Here is a 26,455-nt window from a genome sequence, read left to right as displayed (position 1 = left end):
CCATTTCCTTTTTAGCTACCCATGGTGCTTGACGTAAAGGAGTCTCTGCTGAGCTTCTTAAACTTGTGTGTATCACTTTAACTATGCCACAAGGTGAAAAGTAGATATGTGGGGCAAGGAAACTTCTAGAAGAGCATCTGATCTTATCTCTCCACACTCTCTACATTTATTTCAATGAAAATTCATATGGATGTATACTATTTTCTCTATTGTATTTTGTGGTTACTGACAGGCTGTTTGACTTTGGGAAAATTACAGCTAGTTTGTGATACCATTAAAGCATTGTATAGACTACTTAAGAAAGCTCTAGAGAAATTTGCATCCAAGAAATAGCATAGTTTAGTATTTATCTTTCCCTGGACAGCACAAAAACTAAGGCAACTTTCCTTTGATATTATACAGTAAAAAAAAAGACCCAGTTTATATAGTTTATGAAAAAGAAAACTTCTCAGATATGTGACAGTATTTAACTTATAAGGCATGTTACAGGATTATTCTGAAGTTTCATGTTGATAATAATAATGATACTAGTATTACCAAAGTAGTCGTCATAAATAGGCTATTGTGTGTCAGGCACTTTGCTGTTTTATACATATTATTTCATTTAATCTATAGATAACCTTCTGAAATAATTTTAATGCTTTACAGGTGGGGAAAATGAGACTCAGAGAAATTAAGCAGTTTGATGAACCACACTAGGTAAGTGACAGAACCACGTGGTTGAACATGTCTGTCTGGCTTCAAAGCCCTTGTGTTCCGTAATTAAGCTGAAACTTTGGGGTCAAAAGACAGCTGACCTTTGGGTGTATAAGAGAAAGCTACTAGTGAGAAGAAGAAAAGTTGTGATGGAAAACTCTAGAATAAAAATCATGGTATCTTTAAAAAGATCTTTGTTAGAGCCTTGAGTATTGGGGAGTGGCAGAAAAACAGTGACTTACCCATTGGAAAGAGTCATTTAACATACAGGAAAAAATTTATTAAGCAATTGTCATGTGCCAGGTAATGAGCTAGGTACTCAACAGTGAATAGATCATGGGCTTGCTTTTCTGATCTTATATCCTACAGAGTGAATACTTCTCTGTGCTGTACTCTCTTCTTCCCTAAGAATTCAAAAGAGAAATAGAGAAATTCATTAAAACGCAATGTCAGATGACTTTCCAGGTTTATAACTAACTGGTTTCATGAGAAAAATGGAAAAATTTCATCCAAGACAGGAAATACATAGAGCATGAGCAGATAGCCATCTTTGAAGAAATGTCTCCTTTCTTCTGTTAATATTGGAATATCATACAGTTATTCTCCTAGAATGTTGAAATTGGTATAAAATATTTCTAGATGCCATCCAGTGTAAATGTCATTTTTGCCATCCTGCTTGGCCTGAAAATTGGATATGTTTCTTAAGAATGTTGAGAAAGAGTGAGGAGGAAAAGAAGAGTGAGCACAAATTCCAATCAGCCCTTTTCTGATCCAGTCAAGTCTGTTCCATAGTGTTGCGAGTTCCTTGTCATGGGCCGTCGTGGGAAATTAGAGCCGACGGCTGGAAACTGTTCATATAGATTTTTTTATTTTTCCTTTCAAGTAAGCTGTATTAAATCACACCAAAAAGAGCTGACATATTTAAAATCCTGGCTATTATAATACATTAAGCACAGTAAAAATCTGCCTGGTTTTCACAACTTGAGATCACCTGGCATGGATGCTTTGTGGACATATTAGAATTGGCTACATTCCCCAGGCACATGAGGCCGTCCCTCTGCTTATCTTGCATTTCGTAGTGGAAAGTCTCCTTGGCTTTCAGTTCCAGCCTTCTCATCACCACGTTGTAGCAGGCATAGCAACAGGGTAATGCAGGGCAGCTCCTTGGTTTCCACTGCTACTGCCCCAGGTTCTGGTGAACACTGAAAAGTGACCAACAAGGAAGTAAAAACTGGCAAGAATAGCTAACCAATGAGAATATCAACCTCAGAACAATGAAATGCAAGGATTCACCTATAAAACAATAGCCTGCAGATCAGTGTTGCTTATACACACACATTTAAAGACCAGGTTGGAATCTTACAGAAGTCTCTGGAGACAGAGTGGATTTGTCCACAGCCCGATGGCTACTTGGAGTTGTCCTTGGATGTCCCCAGCATCCACGTTTAGTGGGATCAATTCCAGTGATGGGGGCCATATGGCATCACCATCTGAAAATCAGTGTCCGAGGGGCTACACTAGTACATTTAAATTTCTCTGCTAGTGTTTTTCATGAAAGTCAGTTTTAAAAATATTAAGTTTATTTTTAAAGACATTTTGTATCTTACTTTTTTTGTCCTTATTTTGCCTGTTTTTCTACGAGTGTTTCCATTTCTTTATCTCTTGTCACAATTTGCATGATGTGCTAACCAAGAAGGAAAAAATGACAAGTAGAAAGAGTAAGCACTTAGCAAATTATCAGATGAATGGATCATTACTCCCTAAGAAGCAGGCCTCCTGTAATTTTCTGACTGCATGTAATTTTCTGATAGAAGCCACTTGACGATTGGGAGCAAATGAAGCAATTGGGAATTTTGAGAATGATGAGTGTTGCCATGTGTTTAAGCCTGTGCTTTGGAATAAAACCACATTATCTTTTCCTTTGCTTTGTGAATCTGAATCTATACTGAAATGTCCTAGGGGATGTAATTCTAACTAGATTATATTCAAGTTCAGTTTTGGAAAAGTTAGGTTACATATGGCCTCCTAAAAACGTGAATGTAACTTCTAGAGTTTCTCACTCTCAGAAATGAGAGCTAAAGGTATTTTTAGCAATGACAGTTGAATGGAGACAGTGATCTATTGGTCTGATGCCTCTTTTTATGACATTACCTCCGGAAATGTTGCATATTTTCATGCTTAGAAATACCCTCTAACTTTGTAACGTACTCTGAGGATTGTATTGTATCCATTCTTTGCTCCGTAAATCACATAATGGCTGTTGTACAAAAGCAGTAAGATCTGACCTGCTGTCTGATCTATGGAATGGGTGTCACGCAGTTCATCTTAGGCTCCTGAAAGGCTGGAGGGGCTGTTCTTCGCAGGTCAGCATTCTGGGCCCGAGGCCACGGCGGTTCTTACTCCGCGGGAAAGATACCCTGAGTGTAGGAATAACACCAAAGCTGCCTGTCCCTTCACGTTTTAGAGTTTCTCCAGCAGCCGGACTACAAACCAAAGTGCGGTTTCCACGTGAAAGCTGAGATGAATATTCACTTGGAAATTCAATTCAGCAAGCACAAGTGTCACAGCATTGCCCAATTTCAGGGGCACTATTCACAGAGAAAGAGTGCCGTGTTTGGACTGATCAAACAGTGCCATCTTTAACCAAAAGCGAGGAAATGGTGCTGCTTAAAATTCATCCGCAAGCCCATGACTTTTTTTTTTTTAAATAAATTTATTTATTTTATTTATCTTTGGCTGCATTGGGTCTTCGTTGCTGTGCACGGGCTTTCTCTAGTTGCAGCGAACGGGGGCTACTCTTCGTTGCAGTGCGCGGGCTTCTCATTGTGGCGGCTTCTCTTGTTGCGGAGCACAGGCTCTAGGCGCGCAGGCTTCAGTAGTTGTGGCACGCGGGCTCAGTAGTTGTGGCTCACGGGCTCTAGAGCATAGGCTCAGTAGTTGTGGCGCACGGGCTTAGTTGCTCCGCGGCATGTGGGATCTTCCCGGACCAGGGCTCGAACCGGTGTCCCCTGCATTGGCAGACGGATTCTTAACCACTGCACCACCAGGGAAGCCCAAACCCATGACTTTTAATATAAAGCAGAGAACCTGGATAAGCAGCTTGTGCCTGTAGCCCATTATGCCAGTGATATTGGAAACATTGGCAGAAGATCATTGTCAAGCAAAGTCAATGTCTAAGGCCAAGGCTAGAGAGGTATGAGTGAAACTGAATACAACTATCTTGATTAAAGAAGCTCAGAAAATCAGGAACACCAGGCTCTAAGTGCATGTATTTGGATGGGGGTTGGGGGTTGGAGGATGGAGAATGTTTTGGAGAATTGACAATTGGTTTTATGGTTTTTCCTTCCCTTCCACCTCCTCTCCAGCTCTTACCCCTCTCTCCTCTTCATCTTTTTCTTAGGTGACAAAAATTGTAAGTTGACCTCATTATCTATTTCCCCTTTACTCAATTCTTATAGAACAATTTTTAGTGGGGTACATGGACTTCTTCCCACCCCAATTCACTTCTCAGTCTCCTTTGTAGTTGGATGAAACTACATGGGTATGTCCTGGAATATAAACCGGTGTTGTGAGTGCACCTTCTGGCTTGTGCCTTTAAGGGGAGGCACGCTTTTCCTTTCCGTCTCGCCTTATTGGAATGAGGGTGAGGTAATGAACCATCTTAGACCATGTAGATGAGAGAAAGACTCTCAGAATGACAGGGCACCAAGGTAGAAGAATCCTGGGTCCCTGATGCCTTGATGCCTTCACATGAGCCCTGGACTGCCTATACTCAGACCATTATGTGAAACAGAAACAAACTCTTCTTATCTTGGGTCTCCTTGTCACAGCAGCTGACTCTGTATCTTAATATATTGCCCTCTTTTCCCAATTGACCTCCCTCACTCCCTCATCCCTCCACTCCCTCATCCTTTTCTTCCACTTTCTGTTGGACTGTCCAAAGTGTAGACCAATGGCTCTCAAACTTTGGTTTGAATAAGTATTTATAGGGTGGACTTTTTAAAGATGAAGCAGACACAGCTTCTAGGGTATCTGGTTTAAGACTCCTTGCATGGAGTGTAAGAATCTGCATTTTAACAAGACCCTCAGGTTATTTAGATGAAGGTGGTCCATGGGATAACTTGGAGAAGCATTGGTATAGCATCTATGCCAATCGTAAAGTAGATGCTCAAAAAAGTGCTTGAGAGATTGAGTTGCAGTAACTCAGTGAAATCTGCTGACACGTCACACAGATTGAACCTACGTGAAACTTAAGCAACTGCCCCACTAACTCAGCTGTCTCGAAAGTGTCAGATAATACAATGGTTTAAACAATAATAACTACCAGATCAGTTATTTGGCACAATTTAAAAGAAAACAACTGGTTGACCCAAATTTTCAACATCCAATCAGTTTTTTTTTAATATGATACTTGCATAACTTGAGGATGTAGTTTTTGTTGTTGGCAGTTTATTTTTGAGAAGGAAAGTTTGTTTACTAGTCATATGCTTTCTGAGGTTTTCAACTATTCATTATTGAATGTCAACAATTATGAAGCTCGGAGAGAGGTTTTAGTTAATTAAGATAATTCACAAATAGTTGCGTTTTTCTTATGTGATGAGCTTCGTGCTAGACATGAGGGATATAAAGATGAACAGAACAAAGTCCTGCCCTCAAGCTTCCACAGTCAGCTTGGGGGATGTAGACAAATATTCCAACCAATACTAACGAGTGTGGAAGCCCTCCACTAGAGACTGGCACAGGGAGCTAGGGGCCAGAGGATCAGAGATGAGGATCAGAGATGCCTCCCAAAGGAAGGGGAAAGGTCGCTGAGCTGAGCAGAAGCTAGACAGGCAGGGAAGGTGGTCGGTTAAAGGGAAGGTAAGGATGCTGAGACCAGAGAAAACAGTCTAGGTCAAGCCACAGGATGAAGTGCCGTACGGTCAGAGCTCTGAGTACCTGTTGGGGGCAGTGGGGAAAAGGATGGTAGGGTGAGAGAACCCAGTTCATGAGGAATGTGGGATTTACCCTGAAGTGCTGAGTCACCACTGTAAGATATTAATCAGAAAAACAAAGTCACTCTCAGCTACAGTCCGTCCCTCTGGCAGTGGAGGATGAACTGGAAGGGAATAAAAATAGAGACATGGATACAAGGTAAAACATGATAAGAGTATCAGCTAAGACTATGGCTGTGGAAGAATGAGAGGAGGGTGAGATTTTTAAGTGGAAGCGGCAGGGCTTAGTGACTGGGATGTAGGGTGGGGGAGAATCTGGGATTATGCATAATTTCTATCTCAGGCTATGAGTGGCTACATCTTTCATTGAGAAAGCAAGTAGGAGAGGATGGGGTTGAGGGTAGAGAGTGGGGAAAGTTAAAGTGTTTAGATTTAGATATAATGAATTTGAGGAGTCTGTAGGTTATTCAGGAGGCAATTTGGATGTGATTCTGAAACCCAGGCAGGAGGTTTTTGTCTGAAGACATAGTTTTGGGAGTCATAAGCATACAGATAGCAGCTGAACATGTACACGTGAAGTGTGTAATGAGAGTCAAGCAGAGGACCCAAGGGGAAACTCTGCACAAAGTAGACTGTCTCAAGCTAGTAATGCCTTCACCCGGAGACTTGCTGAGACCCAAAGTCTGCAAAACACTCACCTCCCCATAAGGCCACCCTGATTACAGTCCCCAGGAGAATTCATCACGCTACCCTCATTGTTCCTGAATCACTATTTCATAAGACTGGTGTATCACACATCTTTCTGTATTATGCCTAGTTGTAGAGATAGATGTCTGTGACTTTGTTGGCTAGGTGGTGAGTGCCTTAGAGACATGGACAATATTTTATTCAACCTGTTTTCCTAACACAGCTCACTGTATCAGGCCCCAAGGGATTTGCACAACAGTTCGTTGATTCAATTTATTTGTTCGTGCATTTATTCATTCATTCATTTTCAAGTCTTTCAATGCCTGCCATGCTGTTCAGCTGTTTTATTATCATTAATTTCTTTGCAAAGTTTTTCCATAAAGTTACCCTTTTATGAATTAAAAAAAAACCTCAATAGAATTTTGAACAATACATCTTTCCTATTCTTACTATTCCTGCCTGCCCTCCTCATTTCACATCATTCTGGGCTTATCCCAAGCCTTGATGTCTTTTTCTAAAATAATTTGCTGATCTTTGCTCATAAACTGTGTATCTTGGTCTCAACAGAATTATGGCTTTGGAAGTTCCTATTGATAACATTGACTTTAAATCGATGTTATGTGAAAGAGAAAAATTAGATTTAGTGAAAATACAGTCATTTTTCCAGTTGTAAAAGAAAACCAAAATGATAAAAGAAAACCAAAGAATTGATTTGAAGGTCACAGTGAAAAACCTCTCCTTTATCTGTGGTTTATCTCAGATTTTGGAGCTGATTTTATTTCTATCATGAATTGTTGTCAGAATTTAGTTTTTGGTTTGGCATATTTCTTACCTTTAGGTATTTATTCATGCTGCCCAAAAGAGAGATTTACCAATGAATATTTAAAAAAAATTAAATGGTAGATGAATAATCCTTTTTGTTAGTCTGGAGCATGTATTGAAGTTATATACTAACACAGCTCTTTACCAAGAGTTCAAATCTTAGGATTGTTAACTTTCTTCTATTTTCAGAATAGTTTGCCTCTTAGTGTCTTTTGGAGGCAAGAGAAGGTATGTGGATATTTGTGCATGTTTTTGAAACATTCTGAAGTGGATGTAGCATATCAATTGAATTATGTTCTCAATTTGTCTGGTTAAGGAAAATTGGAGTTTTTAGTTCATTCACCTCTAGGTTACAGGGTTTCTCAGGGCAGTTCACATACCTGTTTGCTTTAGAACCACTCAGGTGGGATTTTCAAATACAATTTCACTATCCCAGCCAGAGTCTGAATCAGAATTTCTGGGTGAGGTCAGGTATCTGCACTTTAGCCCCCCCAGGTGATCCTTGTAGGCTAAGAGCCACTGCTTAATAGAATGGTTCCATGGAATAAATGAGGACTCCATGCTGAAGAGACAGGACTGTCTTCATGGAACCAAGACAGGCACTGGCTACACCACTCAATATGAGGACAAGAGTCATAATCCTCTTCATTGTAACAGCAGGTCATAGAACTGTAGCAAAGAAGAGGAATCACCGTCTGGAAGCTGTGTAAATTTTAGTCTTAAACTTGCAACTATATTTTAGTCTACACTAGTCATTATTTGTAAATGTCTCTATGGTCATTTTGACTCTAAGCTCCTGAAGGGCAGGGACTGGCTCTGTGTTTGCAGCCATATCCTCATCATGGAGCTTGACCCATAACAAATACTCAATATGCCCTTATTTACTGATAGACAGGAAAGCTATCTAGTTAGCTTGAGGCAAAAATCATATGTAATCCTGCATATACACTTGTCCCCATCTACTCACAAGAATATACCCCTCACACGTATCTTGAGATGTTACAAGACTAGTTTCAAAGGACCATGATGACAGTTCTTGTCTATGGCTACTTATGTCAGAATGACTCCAGTATGGTCACATGATGAGCCTCACTCTGCTTAGAACCAAGAGAAAAACCAATATGACATGAGTTTGCATGGACCCAGTTCTTATATCTAGATGGAGCAGTTTTGGGTATATCTATTTTGTTTCAAGTGTGACCCCAGAAAAAGATGAGTTTACTGTGAACCAGGGGTGGCTTCCTCTGAGAAACTATGTCTGAAGCTCATGTCCAGCTGGATATGAGCTCTCCTGTTCTTGATTCCCCTGACTTATTGTACATTTCTTGGGCATTTGGCAATCAACTGTATTTTTGTTTAACTGTCTTGTTTGCCTTATTAAATTTTGAGTTATTTGAGGCTAAAACCTTCCTCAAGGTTATATAACCATAGCTAGGTCTTGAACTCTGGTTCTATAGCTCAAAGTTCCTCTTTGCACCAAATCATAACCTGACACCATGCCAAATTATTGCTCATTCTTATTATCCCCAAGGGATTTTGAACAGATAAGTAGTTGCTATCAGGTCTTTTGAGAGTGGGAAATGGTATAGAACATCTTGGTTAGTGAGGATGGACTTGCAGAGAGACCACCATATGAGAGGGTCATCAAGGGCAGCAAAGGTCAACATGTAGGCAATGAATGTCTTGATGGGGAATTATTGCTGTGTAGTGTGGGCAATAAGGAGACGTTGGGAACTCACGTTGGGGAAAGAGAAGGTAAACTCCACTATTTCAAAATTTGGCTTCTTTTAATATTCTCATTGCAAAGAGGGGATCTGGGCTGATTAAAGGCTATAACTGAACTAGTATCTTTTTCTAAGATAGGACTTGGATGGCAGAATTAAAAGATGCTCCACAATAAATAGGCCAACTGCTCTAAACCAGTGGTTTTCGATACTCAGGTTCATAGTCAAGACCTTGATCATATGTGTTGTCTGTGCCTAAATTTTAATTGAAAATATGACAAATTAGAGAAATGTTGACAATTTGAAATGTCTTCTGAGGGCTGTCTATTTATGCCAAAATGGTAGAGTGAAATGCAAAGCAAACATAATATTTTAATATTAACTTTCATTTAGTATTTAAATATCAAATTTACTATTACATTTTAATACTGTATTATCTTGATATTCTCTAGTACCACTAACTTTATCAAAAAGAATGTAATCCTCCAAAATTTAGAGGGAATGAGCAAACACAGTTAAACATAGAATTCTCCATTGTTGAATGAATTGGAGTTCAACAGGCTTCAACTGGATGATAGAACTAAGTTTCTCTGGTTGAGGTTTAATCTGTGGTGTATGTGATTTTTGTGAACTGGATAAAGCATTGTTTAACGTGGGGATTCTCAAATGTTATGGTGCTGGAGAGCTTCTTAAAGTGCAAATACCTAGGCTCCACCCCCAGATATTCTGATCTAACATTCCTGGTGTGGGGTCTGGAATCTGTGTTTTAAACAAACTCCTAAGTGATGGAGATGCTGCCTCTCTGTGGAACCCCCTTTGAGTAGCAAGGTCCTTAAAGAATTGGAAAATGCAGCTTCAAAGGAATAGAAGCTGGATGCATGTTTCTTATCACCACTAAACCAACGAGTATGATGATCATTAAATTAATTCTACTTTTAATATTATTTTTCCTAACAAAGAAAAGAACATGGATTCCTATCAAATTTCTTTACAGAACAACTTGGCATTGACTCTGACTTAAAATTATAATTTTATTGATTCTCCATTTTATTAAATAAATGTTCCTTGAGTTTGCTTTAGCTGAGGGAAATGAATTTTCAGTGCAATTTTACTACCTATCTATTGCCTGCTTTTTGACATGCAGAGAAATATTTAAACCAAACGGCCAAAAAGAATCATCACAAAAAAAGGGATGAACAGAAGTTATATTATCACTTGTATTAAGATAAAAAAACAAAGTGTATTTGGTTAGCATTTGACAAGGTTATTGTGATGGTTAATTTTATATGTCAATTTGACTGGGTCATAGGGTACCCAGATATTTGGTCAAACATTATTCTGGGTGTTTTGTGAGGGTGTTTTTGTATGAGATTAGCACTTAAATCAGTAGACAGAGTAAAACAGATTGCCCTCCCTCTGTGGAATGCGTCCAATCAGTTGAAGGCCTGAATAGAACAAAAATGCTGACCCTCTGCTTGGTTAAGAGGGAACTCCGCCTGCCCAGTGTCATTTGAGCTGGGCTTTTACCTGCCTTTGCACTTGAACTGAAACTTTGGCTTTTCTGGGTCTCGAGCCTGCCGGCCTCCAGAGTACAACCACACATCAGCTCTCCTGGTTCTCTGACCTTTGCACTTGAACTGGAACTATATACCACTGACTCTCCACCTTGCTGACTTACCTTGAAAATCTTGGGACTTGTCTCCCTCCATAATCACATGAGCCAATTCCTTATAATTAATAAGTCAATCTCTGTCTCTGTCTCTCCTATTAGCTCTGTTTCTCTGGAGAGCTCTGACTAATACAGTTACATTATAGCTAGCTACATTATAGCTAGCATTTTACTGCACTGTAAGTGGGTTACATTATTTTTCTCATTTTGTCTTTTCTGTTAAAAAAATATACTATAATTTCCATGGTGTTTGGAAAGGTAGGGTGTTTGAGGCCCTATTTATCTCGTGTTTCATGCCTCAGCAACTTTTTGTTTATCACACTGTACACAGAGGACAGGAATGAGATACAACTCACACACATTGTAATTAGCACAGCCCAGTACAAATCAGAGCTCAGTGTGTGCCTTGGAGCATCACACAGGCTGTATTGTCATCTCCCTTGAGAGCATGTCAATCCAGGGCATCATATCGTAGCTCTTTCGTCAAAGCATCAGCAAAACAGGGAAGGGCAGGGGAGGGATGGAGACCTGGCAGTATGTGGGCCTGTCACTGAGCATTCATACATTCATTGCTATGTCATGTGCAATCTGTCCCTTGTGATGTCTCATGACTCAAGGGTCATTGTCAGAGAACCCTTCATCAGGACGAAGATGGGCAATTTCCATAGCCCACTCCAGTCTTGGAGAGCCATCATACTCCGTTTTTAAAGTAACAGTGCCCTTGAGTGATCCTTACTTTAGTTTTCTTGACAAGAGAATTGCCTTAAAAAATGTGGCCTTACTACGAGCATGAAATATAAATGTGTACACATATATTTACACAGAATCCTGTATGAAGCACAAATGGGAAAAACAATATTTCTCCTTTTTTTTTTTTTTTTTTTTTTAAATACTGACTTCACTAGTAAAATGGAGATGTTTTCTTAGTTGCAAGAAAAAAAATCTTTCAGCTGAGAATGGAAAAGAATTTACTAAGTTTGAAAAACTAAAAATAATTCCTGGCTGGTCTTATTCCCGTCCTCTGTATTTAAAGGAATTTACTCCTGATACTATTATTACAGGAAATTCCAAAAGCGTGAACATTTTCTGGTATTTTTATAAAAACAAGTGTTTGCGTTTTTTTAAATTTAGACATGGAGGAAAACAGTTTTGCTTCGTGTGCACTGAAATGTCTAGTGGATGCCATGACAATGTGATTTTTGTGGAAAATTTAGATAATGACAGCATTTAGGAATTCATAGAAGAGTAATAGAGGAACACACTTAACATAAAATGTCTCGCAAACTCTGTTGAAGTCCATAACAAACAATGGTTTTTAACACAAATGCAATGCCCACTTACACTGTCAAGATGATTGTTCTAGGGGATGGACATTGATATCTTTCTCCAGGATCAGCTTTTAGGTCATTATGAAAATGATCAATGGTTAATTATTATGAACAGATCTGATTCCTGTGAGATGTCCAGGTATTTGCTGGCAGCTAAGTAAGTAAAGGGATTGAAGGGTGATGAAATATTCAGATGTCTTAAAAAACATCTTATCTATCAATTCTGGAGCTTGGGAACACCATCCTCAGGGGTGTCAATATTGTACATATGTAGAATGAGGATGAAGGTATGGAAAACCTTGACCTCCAGTTTAGTGTCCTTGGACCACAACCCTGAATTTCCAAATTCACTGTGCCCTGCCAAGGTCCTATAAAAATTCCAACTTATTTTATAGCTAGCATTTTTACTGCACTGTAAGTGGGTTTCAGGAAAGGACAGCTATGCAGTGAAGAAAACCCTTTGCATGCCCATGAGTTCAGTTCTTGTGAGTTTTATACAATCACCACTAAGGGTCATAACAATAATTCACTGAAGAAAGCTGAAAGAAGCTCTATTCATGGAATAAGGCCATGACATTTGCCTGAATATGTTCCTTAACTTGGTTTTTTTAACAGCCAACTGAACACGTGCATTCATTACAACCTCTGATGCCACAGGTAACTGTATAAAAATCTGATCCAACAATTTTGACTTCAATGCGCTTTGGACTATGCCTTTGTACTGTCAAGCTGCATTAATGTTCTTGCATCAAACAAAAATCATTATTGAGAAATTTGGTATTGCTTTGCTAAAGTGGGTATCTACTGAATATCCCCAATCCAATTCTTTCCTCTAATATGGTAATCTGTTATCTGTATTCAATTATCTGGAAGGTGAAAGTTGCTGGGATGCCCAGTGGAAAATTTTAAGTCCTTTCACTCTGGGTCTGCTGTCTTTTCAGATCAATCTTTCTGCTAATGACAACCAATACTTTCATATGTGATTACAGGCCTGCTCCATCTTTTCATGAGCCGAGACTCTTTGGAATCATATGTATTGATCTTTTTAATAGAAGTCAGGAAAAATAAAATTACTCTGGCTTCTTGAGGCAAAACGATGATAAATGAGAACTTTGAAACTTATGGGAGAAATTTCTTCTGCCTTGGATTATTTTAATCACTAAAAATGATTGTCTTTTTAATAATATTTGCTTTCCATTATGCACATTTGCAGCAAAGCCAAAAATTGTTTCTGTATTGCTTTATGAAAGCACATTGAGGCAGGGGTTTGTTGGTATTCCCGTACCTACTGGTAACTCAGGTAACAGCGGCCCCTAACAGGAGGCAAAGAGCCAAGCTCCAGAGACTTGAGAGCAATCTCAAGTTGAATATGACTAGAGCACTTTTGATGAAAGAGAACTTGCTGAACTATGTATTTTTTTTTGTATTTGTTTAAAAGCTCATTGTTAATACTATTATCTTAGAAGCAAGCTTCTGTTTCTTTTATCACCCCTCCTTTTTGATTTCTCCTTGGCCAAGACTGATTATTTCCCAAGTGGGTTTCCTTTTTTTGTTTAAGAGGAAGTATGTGTGAGTCCCTGCCTGTGGTTCTGGTTGCTTCTTCTGTGTGTCTGGGAGCTGCTGGTGGTGCCATTGGTGGTAACTGGGAATTAAGGATGTGGGATCATTGTTATATCACCTCTTCTCTGAAACCTAGAACTATAGGACTCCTTTTGGTCTCATTTTGGAATATGAGCTTTATGTTTTATATTTGAATCAACTTTACAGTTCTCAGCTGAAGACACAATTGTTTCCTTGGCTTTGGGGGAACATGTGGTCAACACAGAAGATCAAAGAGAGTCATTGCCACTACACACAGAGATCAGATCTCCATTGGTACAAAGAAATGGGTGAGGACGAAAACACTGCAGATGTCAGGCCAAAGTACAGACTTGGTTTGCTTTGTTTGGCCCTTGGAGACCTATTTGTAAGAAGGAAAACTTGTCCCATTGGGATGCCACGTAAATAGCCTTCATGGTTCAATGGCCTTGTTTTACATGATGGAGAGATGAATCTCGCTCTTTCTCTCTCTTTTTTTCCCTCTCTTTGTATCTCTCTGTCTCCCTCCTACCTAAACATGACAAAAAGAAAGATCTCATTCAGGAAACAAATTGTGTTTACGAAGCTTGTCATTTAACTTGATTTAATCCAGTTCAGTGGAGACTTGGCAGGGGTGTACCGTGTGCCAGGCAATGAGAATATAGGACCAAACAGAAGAGACAGGTTTCCAGACTGTGTGTATAGAGTCATACAAGGAAAATGACCACCAAACATCATTACAAGCCTGAGGAGTGTTGCCAAGTTCCAAGGGCAGAGTGACCCTGGAGGACAGATAGAGTCTGACCTGGAGGTTCATGGATGGCTATGTTTAAACTGAGAGTAGTAATAAGCTGGATGGAAATTGGAGAATATGGGTGGGGAAAGGATATTCTAGGCTGAGGAAACTGCTTGTGTGAAAGCCGGAATTTGAGGGGGCGTGGTCTTTGTGAGGAAGTGAAACTATCCCAGCCTGGCCACAGTACAGAAAGGACCAGAGATCTGGGTCACTGTTTCCTAATGTCTTGTGGGTGTACACGTGGTCTCTGAGTTGAAATGTATTCACACTTGGAGATCTTGATGATTCTAAGGCACACTTCGCACTTCAGCTGCCGAAGGAGCCATGTGTGTGGTGTTTCCTTTGTTTAGACTAATTCAACTTTGGCCACTTTGCTGTCTTTGACTGAAAGGCAGTGTTTGTATAATTGTTTGAATAGCTCTAGAATTTTGGCCTTAATTTAGAAAAATCAGTGGAAAATATCAGAACCCAAATACCTGTGATAACTGTGATAAGAAGTGTAGGTTTTAAAAAATTCATAAAATTGGAGGAAAAATGGAAAATTTTGTGGTGAATTAGCTTTGGGTGTGCATTATTTTTAAGCATGTGAATCGTGTATTCATTGTGAAAAGCAAACAAACTATTAAGGGGCATGCTTGAAATACTAGAAATAAACTGATGAAGGGTATGAGCATGTCTAAAGGTGAGGTATAATTAAGGACTTTTTAATATGTCCCTCTCTGGGAGTCCTCCCATCATGAGGGATATGTTATTTAAATTGTACTCAACTTTATTTGCTTCCCACAACACCTGTTTATATATATGTATAAACAGGGATGCTTATTTTGTATGAAAGTCTTAATTTCTTTCTCTTGAGGAGTTTGTTAGAGATAGTTAGAAATCACAGATTCAAAATTTAGTTGCTTACATCATATCAGTTCTTAGTTCTGTGCATTAGCTAGAACAATGGAATAATGCAAAATGAAAAGCAAACATAAACATGTTTGTACCCACCTTGTTGAGCACTTCTGCAAATATCATTAACTTTTCAGATTTTCAAAATCTAAATCTTGTTATTGAGAAGTGGCAACAGCTCTTGGTAATGGTAAACATTACAGAACTTGACAACAATTTGGAGAAATGGAAATAGATTGATAGCAAAATAGGACTAACTATAGAAGCAAAATGTAAGGAGAAAAAATAATAGAATCTTTAATTCTACTGAATTAAGAAGTCTGAAGATTTATTGAGGTGAATTCTGTAAGCAAATTTTGTCACATAATTACTCAAGAAGTATTAGAGGAATATTGGGCTTTGGTAGTATGCTCAACTGACCATGGAAGGTTTAAATACCTTCAAATACAAGGGCACCCACTGACATCAAGAGCTTTCAACATCTTACTATTCCATATGCAAACCTTACATTACAGCTTCTTGAGGTTTCATTTCAAGCCAGTCTGTGACTTGATTCTTTACAGGTCATGGTGGTTGCATTAAGAAGCTTCCAGAATCTTCGGTAATTAAGAAGTCTTTTTGTAGGCTGAAGAATCAGTAGGTGGAATATGGATTCTAGGTTTTCAAGCTTTTAGGTTCATAATTAACAAACTAAAATATGCAAAAGGAAAAGTATCTTCTCTCCCTGCCATCTAATATTCATTAGAGAATTTTCCAACTCCCCACCCCTTAGTGACGTCCGCTGGTAATTTATTTCCAGTTTGGCCTTCTCTTCACTTTATCTATGGAAAACATTGAGGCTTCTATTGTCATTTTAGTTGCAGTTCCATCAGTACTCAGTGTAGCTTAAAATGACCTTTAATTTTCCATGACTCAAGCCTGCAGAAAAACATTGTGGGTCATTTTCCTTGGTTAGTTTTAGCCATTGCCTCCAACTTGATGCTCTGCCTTACAATCACTTGTCTGTCTTTTTTTGTGTGTGTGTATCTTGTATATCATTTTTTATTTTATTTTATTTTATTTTAATTGAAGTAAGGTTGATTTACAATGTTGTGTTAGTTTCAGGCATCTAGCAAAGTGATTCAGTTATATATATATATATATTCTTTTTCATTATAGGTTATTACTAGATATTGAAAATAGTTCCCTGTGCTATACAGTAGGTCTTTGTTGTTTACCTGTTTTGCATATAGTAGTTTGTATCTGCTAATCCCAAACTCCTAATTTATCCCTCCCTGCCCCCACTTTTCCCCTTTGGTAACCGTAAGTTTGTTTTCTATGTCTGTGAGTCTGCTTCTGTTTCGTAAATAGGTTCATTTGTATCATATTTTAGATTCCACATACAAGTGATATCATATGATAATTGTCTTTCTCTGTCTGGCTTACTTCACTTAGTATGATAATCTCTAGGTCCATCCATGTTGCTGCAAATGGCATTATTTCGTGCTTTTTTATGGTTGAGTAGTATTCCGTTGTGTGTATATACACACACACACACACACACACACACCCACACACACACACACACACACACACATACATCTTCTTTATCCATTCATCTGCTGATGGACATTTAAGTTGCTTCCATGTCTTGGCTGTTGTAAATAGTGCTGCTATGAACATTGGGGTGCATGTATCTTTTCAAATTAGAGTTTTCATCTTTTCTGGATATATGCCCAGGAGTGGGATTGCTGGATCATATGGTAACTCTATTTTTAGTTTTTTGAGGAACTTCCATACTATTTTCCATAGAGGCTGCATCAATTTACATTCCTACCAGCAGTGTAGGAGGGTTCTCTTTTCTCCATACCCTCTCCAGCATTTATTGTTTGTGGACTTTTTAACGATGGCCGTTTTGACTGGAGTGAGGTGATACCTCATTGTATCAATTGTTTTGAGTTGCATTTCTCTGATAATTAACGATGTTGAGCATCTTTCCATATGCCTATTGGCCATCCGTATGTCTTCTTTGGAGAAATGTGTATTGAGGTCTTCTGCCCATTTTTTGATTGAGTTTTTTTTACTGTTGTTGAGTTGTATGAGCTGTTTGTGTGTTTTGGAAATTAAGCCCTTGTCAGTTGCATCACTTGCAAATATTTTCTCCCAGTCTGCAGGTTGTCTTTTTGTTTTGTTTATGGCTTCCTTTGCTGTGCAAAGGCTTATAAGTTTGATTAGGTCCCAATTGTCTATTTTTGCTTTTATTTCTATTGCCTTGGGAGTTGCCTGTCAGTCTTTTAATTATTTATTTATTTATTTATTTTTGGCGTGTTAGGTCTTCGTTTCTGTGCTAGGGCTTTCTCTAGTTGCGGCGAGCGGGGGCCACTCTTCATCGCGGTGCTCGGGCCTCTCACTATCGCGGTCTCTCTTGTTGCGGAGCACAGGCTCCAGACGTGCAGGCTCAGTAGTTGTGGCTCACGGGCCTGGTTGCTCCGCGGCATGTGGGATCTTCCCGGACCAGGGCTCGAACCCGTGTCCCCTGCATTAGCAGGCAGATTCCCAACCACTGCACCACCAGGGAAGCCCGCCTGTCAGCCTTTTGACATCTCAGTATTCCCTGTGCTCCCCGAGGATTGTGGAGACAAAGGTATTGATCATAGTCCTGTAAGTTTTGAAGCGCTTTCTCAGGGAGACTCTAAAAGTCGGTGTGTGCTCAACCATTCACCCAGACAGCTCTCTGAAGTCCTCAGGGAGAGATTCCCACCAGTGCAAGAATGCGATGCAGGCATTGCATGGCCAGCTTGTGAATACGTGTTGGCCCTTGACTGTGTACTCTTCTTTGCATTTCTCTACTATCTGCTGTGTGGATGTAGCAAGTACTTTAAATGGGTAACCTTGTTTTTTCCTTCAGATTCAAAACTGTTCCTGCTCTGTAAACTACATAATCCCTCTGGTAATACTTGTTAGTCAGCTCAGGATAGCAGTTTAAAGAGTCTGCTAATTAATACATCATTAAGTGAAGTATCCTGGGCCCCAGTGCATTGCTGAGTCACTCTGTTATGAACAGATGAGCACATCAGGTTCTAAGAAGTCTGTTGATCCTAATTTCTGAAATCAGAGAGCACAGGGTTTTTTTTTAAGAGCAACCAAACTAAAATTACCCCATGTATTGACAACAGGAGATATAAGGGACCTGATAATTGAAAGCATTTCTGAACCATAGGGGTCAAGCTAGGCAGTATTTGTGTTAGGTTTAAATTGTATTTTTTTTAAAATTTACCATCTTAACCATTTTTTTTAAAGTCTTCCTTGAATTTGTTACAATATTGCTTCTGTTTGTTTGTTTGATTGATTGATTGATTTTGGCTGTGAGGCATGTGGGATCTTAGCTCCCTGACCAGGGATCAAATCCACACTCCCTGCGTTGGAAGGCGAAGTCTTAACCACTGGACCACCAGGGAGGTCTCCTGTGTTAGGTTTTTAAGAATTCAAAATACCCTTTTAGTGTGGTGAAAAGGGAGCCCTCCTGCCCTGTTGGTGGCAATGTAAATGGATACAGCCACCGTGGAGAACAGTATGGAGGTTCCTTAGAAAACTAAAAATAGAACTACCATATGACCCAGCAATCCCACTACTGGGCATATACCCTGAGAAAACCAAAATTCAAAAAGACACATGTACCACAATGTTCACTGCAGCACTATTTACAATAGCCAGGACACGGAAGCAACCTAAGTGTCCATCGACAGATGAATGGATAAAGAAGATGTGGCACATATATACAATGGAATATTACTCGGCCATAAAAGGAAATGAAACTGAGTCATTTGTAGTGAGGTGGATGGACCTAGAGTCTGTCGTACAGAGTAAGTCAGAAAGAGAAAAACAAATACTGTATGCTGACACATATATATGGAATCTAAAAAAAAAAAAAAAAAATGGTACTGATGAACCTAGTGGCAGGGCAGGAATTAAGATGTAGACATAGAGAATGAACTTGAGGACACAGCCGGGAGGGGGAAGCTGGGGCGAAGTGAGAGTAGCATCTACATGTATACACTACCAAATGTAAAATAGATAGTGGGAAGCAGCACCATAGCACAGGGAGATCAGCTCGGTGCTTTGCAATGACCTAGAGGGGTGAGATAGGGAGGGTGGGAGGGAGGCTCAAGAGGGAGGGGATATGGGGATATATGTATACTTATAGCTGGTGCACTTTGTTATACAGCAGAAAATAATACAACATTGTAAAGCAATTATATTCCAATAAAGATGTTAAAGGAAAAAAGATGTATTTAAACAAACAAACAATAAGCCAAAAAACCCCCAAAATACCCTTTTAAATTCATTAATTCTTTCATTTCTTTGCTCATTCATTTCAAAGTCTTGCTTAGCACCAATGAAGTGCCAGGTGCTGATGTAGGCACTGGAACCCCAAAGGTGCATTGTGTCCCCTCTGCAGGGAGCACAGGGTCCAGTGGGTTATCTGGGTTCTCAAGAATGATGACAATTGGTCTCCAAGGCTACGCAGGAAGAATGCTTCGGTGTTGGGAGAGGAAGGAGGTACCCTAATTCTGCCTCAGGGCTCACAGAACTGTGTAGATATTTTTTTTCTCAGGGATTACAGAGCAAGGAAGGCTAGTTATATAAAGGTGGTGCTTTTTGAGCTGAACTTTTAGAACTTTTCTGAGTAGGAGCTTTCCAGATAAGTGTGGTTCTTTGCAGATTAAACAGTGTTTCTGAAGACCCAGAGAATGATGGAGGTTTGAAGGTCTGCTCAGAACAGTGTATTTTCTTTTTTTTTTTTTTTTTTTAGTATTTTAATTTTATTGGAGTATAGAGAACAGTGTATTTTCATATGTGTTATTTATAGGAAGAAAGAACACTTTTTCCCCTTAAAGATTTATTGTTGTTCAATATTTGCTATTTGTATTACTGTTTGGTTTCTGCATTTTAAAACTCTGAGCCATATTTTATATGTTTTAAAACACAGGTCAGTGGAAAAGTAAGATTCAGTGACCAATTTTCATGTAACACAACTTTTCAAGAATCCATTTAATTTGTAAATTGAGATTGGTTTCTGTCACATCTTTTAAGCATATAAAAATAACTTATTCTCTGTGGTTCATTCCAGATATTCTTAATACGAAAATTATTTGAAGTTGATATGCTTTTTCTACCTCAGTGGCAAGTGGTCGCCTATAGATGTTTGGATTTTATATGGTTAGACACGGATGTGCAAAGGAGTTACCACTGCTCTCATTCCTGAATCTGGGATAACAGGCAGGATTTTAAAAGTGCAAATTAAATGCTCGACTGCTGGCAAGAGAGGAGTGAAGATAATTTGTTTCCCTTTGGGATCTGATGACTGTTAATTCTTCATGAACTTGGCTTCTGCCAAACATATATTGTACTTTCCTCTGATAGGAAATTCATATTGTTAAACTCTATGTGAACTCAAGGTATTAATGTAGAGTGCTTACTAGCAAAAATGACTTGCAAATGTCAGATAAAATTAAATAACATGGCTTAATAAAATAAGCTTGTTTCCGAAAATCTGTTTTTCATATTTGTGAAAGAATTATCTGTCCTGTTAGTTAAACCAAGATATTGCCAGGACAGGGAAAAGAGACACTCTTTTATCAATTATTGAGGGAACCATTGATTTCATAAAGCCAATTAAAGTATTTCTGGGGGAACAAGTAAATATTAGTTTTAGAAGCATTTCTTTTTAAAAGAGACTAGGATAAGAGTACTGAATAAAAATGACATCCTATTCATTGCCTAAGGCATAGTGAATAGCTTGTTCTCAGATTTGTTACTTTAACTGACTTAAACAAATAAGGACAGTTAGGTTTTACTAAGACATAGGCATAAAAGTGGATGGACTTCATGGCCATTCAAAAAAAATTTTGACTTGAGCAAATATCCCATGGTTTGACTAAATATTTTGTGAGCAATGTAGTTACCGTCAAAAAAGCAAATCTGAATACTAGGTGCTCTCTCGGGATGCCACCGGGGGTCCCCTTTATTGGTTGTGGTCTTTGCTGGAATTAAGTGTGCATAAACATTTGTCCAGCAAAGTGATCTGAAGCAGAAGAGAAACAGGGCACTGGAGGAGCCCGGATAAGCAGAATGGGCTGCTTCCAGAGCATGTGGACTCCTGGTTGGAGCAGTCTTTAGGGAAAGCCTGTTAAATTACTTTGTGGTGGGAGAGAGTGGGGGGAGTTTTTTGGAATAATAGTCTTCTTAGGTGACGCTGACTTGATCTATGATGCTCAAGAAATACTTCTCCTTGTAAGGTTGGTCTCAGGTGATTCATTAACTATGATGGATCTGGAATCTCCTGGATCTCTGTTTAGAACCAGCTCCTTCAGAATAAAACAGAATTATGGCTGTGGAGCAAGGTCAAGTCTATCTTGGAAGATATGATATCAGCCTTGGGACAAAGACCATCCTAACAAAAACCTTTCCAATAATCCTTTATGGTTCTGTCAGCTGTGCATGACCTCACAGCTCTCCTCCATCCTGGGGATAATGAATTCCGTAAATCTACTCAACAAATGCACAAAGTCATCCCTATTTTATTTATTTTAATTTTCAAATGGTCCATTTTATGTTTCTTTCCTCCATTTTAAGGAGATGCTACCAAGTTAAAGATCACTGGAATTTGGTAAAGAGCAATTTGAAGAGCAAACATAGATATAATTCAAGAAGTTTCTATTTTTCCCCTTTGTAGGCATTTAGCTACCCATCAATTTTTTTGGTAGATGGATAGTAGAAACTAAATTTCTGTTAATTCAAAGTCTTTCCCCCTTTTCTTGAGGTTTCATCCTTATCCTGGCGGCTTAGGGAGAGCCAAGATACTATGGGCACGAGGCCATCAGGCAAGTGTCTTTGTCGGGAGTTTGAGGCCATATCAGCCCCATCTAGCCCACAAGGCTGGCTCAAGCCCCAGCTTCGCCCCATGCTCACAGGAGAGGCCAAAGTCCCACTGGGCTTGCATGGTGCTGGTGCACCAGGGCTCCGGGGTCTGTAAGCAGACCATGCAGACAATTCTCTGATTGTTGTCCCGAGTTGGGCGTGAGAAAACTTTGGGGTCTTGCTTCTTTTCCATGAACTCTACCTAGAAAAGGGCCTCTTGGATTCTCTGGATCTACCTGGGGTTCTCTTGTTGAACCTCCAGATCTTGGTCTGGGAGTCAGGGCAAAGAGCTTCCCTTTCTGGACCCGCATTGATGTCTCACCCGTTTTCTTCACCTTTAAGTCTGTCTTCCCTCTTCCCAGCCCAGAGATGCTTTCTCTTGTCTGGAGCAGCACGATCTACCTCATCATTTTTTCTTATCTCTTGTTTATTGCTTAAACTTTAGGTCTTGTGCTTTTTTTATGTGTAGTAGCAGAGAGAAACCACAAAATAGATGTACACATGGCAACATGGGTAGATGATTTATTAGTAGTAGTAATAACTTAATGAATTTGTTATTAATTAATTAAAAACACACACACAATGGCTCCGCATATTTTAAAAGGACACATGCATATTCAGGGCTAAGCCAGTACTTCAGAGTACATTACCTACAGGGAACTAGGGAATGGATTGGGGGGGTGATGGATCAAAGGGAAGAGATGAACCTGAGAGGGGCTTTGCATGCACTGATGTTAGTGATAAAGTTTCCCAACAGGGGAGGGTCATGATGAACTGATTTCTGTGTTTGGGACCCATAACAACAAACCGACCAGCCTTTATTTCCTGAAGCATTTAGGATGTGGGCAATGCAAGCTCAAAAGTGTGGCCTCTGGAGAAGCAAAGGCTGTAGATTCTGAATAAGGAAAGCCATGTTCAAAGTCATATTCCAAAAACTTCCCTTTTTTCTCCTTATTCTGCTATAAAGTCCCTTCCCTGACTCAACGGCTGCTTCTCACTGACTCTGAGTTGGCAAAGGCCAGGGAGCATTGCCATGCGTACAAGGAGACACCAGGGAAACCCTCAGTTAATACGGCAAGTTTTATTCCACTGCATCTCTCTCCTTAGTGCAAACAGGATTTCCTTGTCATCCTGATTTCCTGGCCTTTCCTTTGAGACCAAGCCATTGCTTTCATGGTTTAGGTGACTGGAGTTCTGGATCCCCCTCTGCATAAGTCATATGACCTCCTGAAGCAAGAGGGGTCAACTGGGAGGGATCAACCTCTCCAGGGAGGTTCTCTGAGCAGTGGGGAAACATAAAGAGCAAAGAGGTTCATTCTAGGTGTGACACATCAATTTAACATTTTTCATGAATTCCTCTGGTAAATTCTTCCATGGAATCTTATGAATGACTTATTTCAGTCCTTTTGCTAGCACCCCTGAGCATATCTGTGATCCTGAAATAACTTCCCCCTCACAGAAATAACTCCCTCCTCACAGCAGAAAAGATCACATAGCATACATATCAGTCATTAAACAGTGAGCCTAAAACTGTGCAGCCTCCTTTCTGCAAAACCTCTACACCTCAGGACTAATCATTGGTATTTTCATATCTATCCAAGGATGGGCAAGAGCGAGTGCAACCAGGGTGTCCTGGCTTCCAAGTTCAGCCTCCTCAGGTGTGGTTCAAGGCTCTGCTCAGTGGAGTGGAAGCCCTCTTTCAGCTCCACACATCTGACCCCTTTTCTCTGTGCTGGCATCTGTTCTACCTTTGAGGGGATCTCGACTATAATGATGCCCTTACCTCTAGCCATGCCGAAAACCACGGGGCAGGCAGTTGCTATATCTTTCTTCTCTAATCTCCCCCAGTCCCACATATTGGTACCTCCCTCTCATCTTGTCAGAAGGAGGGAGGGCGTAATTATATTTGTTGTTGGTTACCAGGTTTTTCATTTTCTCTGGCTTTCCATATCTATCAGGCTCTCAAATGGTCTCTCTGTCCCTTTGGTTTCTTTGACGTTCCATCTATATTTTCTTCTAGATGACATTCTTATCACCTAGGGTGGGCACTGGATCTAAGTGGATAGACTCATACAACCTTCTGGAATTCTCTATGTTAGTAAAATGCTTCGGCCAGAAACCCGGGAATCACGATTGACCTTGCAATCTCCTTGCCCTCCATGCCTCCCACCTCTGCCCCACCCTGCATGTGGTCACACATCCATCCATCCATTACCCGATCTTGTGGATTCTGCTTCCTGATAACTCTTACAGCGCCCATTCCCTTGTCCTGACTCACCAAGCCTCTTCCCTCTCCAGCCACAAGCATTCTTGTCCCCATCATCTCTTCCCATCCTGCTGCCAAAGTGATCTTTAAAAACCCAACCCTGATTCCTCTACTTATGACCACTTAGTGGCTTCCTATTGCCTTTAGAATAAACAGCAAGCAGAGTTTATAATGTCCTGACTGTCTGATCTGGCCCTTGCTGACCCCACATCTTCTTCCATCACTGTCTCCCACGTCCCTTCCACTTCATTTCTCAGAGTTCCTTGAAAATGCCACACCGTTACCCTCTTGGCCTTGGTTGGTGTTGTTTGCTCTGAAGGCAGCGATTCTTTTTTCTTTGCCTCGATGTCACCCACTCATCCTTCCTGTCTTGGCGTCATTCCCTGGACTAGGTTGGTCCCCCATAATGCATTTGCCCAGCCCTGTACTTGTCCTTTGCAAGTGTTTCATAATTTATAATCACTCTGTTTATGCTACCTTTCTCTTTAGACCATCAGTTCCACAGGGGAAGTGAGCAGGTTTGTTTTTCTTCCCACTGTACCCTCCATGATACTTGGAAGATAGAAGTGGCCCAGTAAATATTTGTTGACTGGCTGATTTTCCTAAGTTGGTGAATTGCTAATCCCAAGTTCAATGCTCTCAAACAGCACTAAGAAAATTCACCTTTGAAACACAACTGCAGCATGCTCAAGTTAATTCCTTACCTCTTGCCCATGCCTATAAATATTACATTTTGGGTGAACTAAGACTTTTTCTAGCTCAGCACAAGACTGTCTAATGTTTGTGTTCCAACAATTTCCTTATGTCTCGTATGTTTCCTTTGAGCCATGCCTGAGCTTCAGTCCTGCAGAAATGATTTCTCATCTGTTTCTTGTACTAGATAACACCATATTAGTCTTGAATAAATGTGACAAAGCTCTAGCCAAATTCATCATCCTAGTAGAAACCGATGCCCAGGATTTCAATCAAATGGAAAAAGAAGAGATAAATAGGCTACTCTGAATTTATTTATGAATTGTGTGCTCCCAAAGTTACAGCCTCTAAGGGCTGAAATAAAATAATGAGGCTACCATTTCTCTGTACCTAGGAATATGTCCAAGTCAGTTCTGGCTTCCCTAGACAATAGAGACAGGGGAAATCCCATAGGCAGAAAGGTCTTTTTCTCGTGTGGATCAGGAGGCAGGAATGTCATAGTAAATGACACCGCAGTTCACTTTGGCTCAAGCCCCAAAGTAGGAGTCATTCTTAATTCCTTTCTCTCAAAACCTACACTCAAACTGTTAGTGAGGCAAGAGCATCTCAATCTCTAAAACATCGTGACTCTGTATATACTTCCTTATATCTCTACATTTACACCACCATCTCCTCACTTTCCCCCGAAGCTCCTGACTTCCACTCTTGCCCCACTAAAATCCATTCTATACGCAGCAGCTAAAATGATCCTTCAAATCCACAATCAGGTTCTATCATTTCATTGCTTAAAAACTTTCAACAATTTCCAACAACTTAAGAAAACAATCTGAATTTCCTACCCTGGCTTACAAGACCCCTTCCTTGGGGAGAGATTTATGAGATGCCCTTTTCAAAAGCAGCAGCCCTCACCAGGTTCTATCTCCTTATCTGGCTTGGCTTTTCCTCAGAGCACCTATTGCTACCTAACTGTATTCTGGGTACTAACATCATTATTTGTTTTTCTGTCTTGCCCACCAGAATATCATCTCCTTGTGGGCAGGGATTTTATTTTTTTAACATCTTTATTGGCGTATAATTGCTTTACAATGTTGTGTTAGTTTCTGCTGTATAACAAAGTGAATCAGCTATATGTATACATATATCCCCATATCCCCTCCCTCTTGCGTCTCCCTTCCACCCTCCCTATCCCACCCCTCTAGGTGGTCACAAAGCACCGAGCTGATCTCCCTGTGCTATGTGGCTGCTTCCCACTAGCTATCTATTTTACATTTGGTAGTGTAAATATGTCAATGCTACTCTCTTACTTTGTCCCAGCTTACCCTTCTCCCCCCTACCCCATGTCCTCAAGTCCATTTTCTACGTCTGTGTCTTTATTCCTGTCCTGCCCCTAGATTCTTCAGAACCGTTTTTTTTTTTTAGATTCCATGTATATGTGTTAGCATACGGTATTTGTTTTTCTCTTTCTGAC

At 39.9% G+C, this 26,455-nt stretch overlaps 1 protein-coding gene across 3 annotated transcripts in view; it reads left to right on the top strand.

Moving 5' to 3' along the window:
• Positions 1-26,455, top strand: part of SETD4 (SET domain containing 4) — a 430,129-nt gene that overhangs the window by 278,464 nt on the left and 125,210 nt on the right. For 2 of the 3 annotated variants that reach the window (XR_009008193.1, XR_009008194.1), the window contains exon 16: positions 649-699. The exons of the other annotated variant lie outside the window; for it this stretch is intronic. The gene's annotated coding sequence lies outside the window, so the exon portion shown is untranslated. The remainder of the gene's footprint in view (positions 1-648; positions 700-26,455) is intronic. 3 annotated transcript variants of the gene reach the window in all.

This window comes from Balaenoptera acutorostrata, chromosome 4 (genome assembly GCF_949987535.1).
Source record: "Balaenoptera acutorostrata chromosome 4, mBalAcu1.1, whole genome shotgun sequence".
Classification (NCBI taxonomy): domain Eukaryota; kingdom Metazoa; phylum Chordata; class Mammalia; order Artiodactyla; family Balaenopteridae; genus Balaenoptera; species Balaenoptera acutorostrata.
Note: the sequence above shows the minus strand (reverse complement) of the source record. Positions and strands in the feature narration are given on the sequence as shown.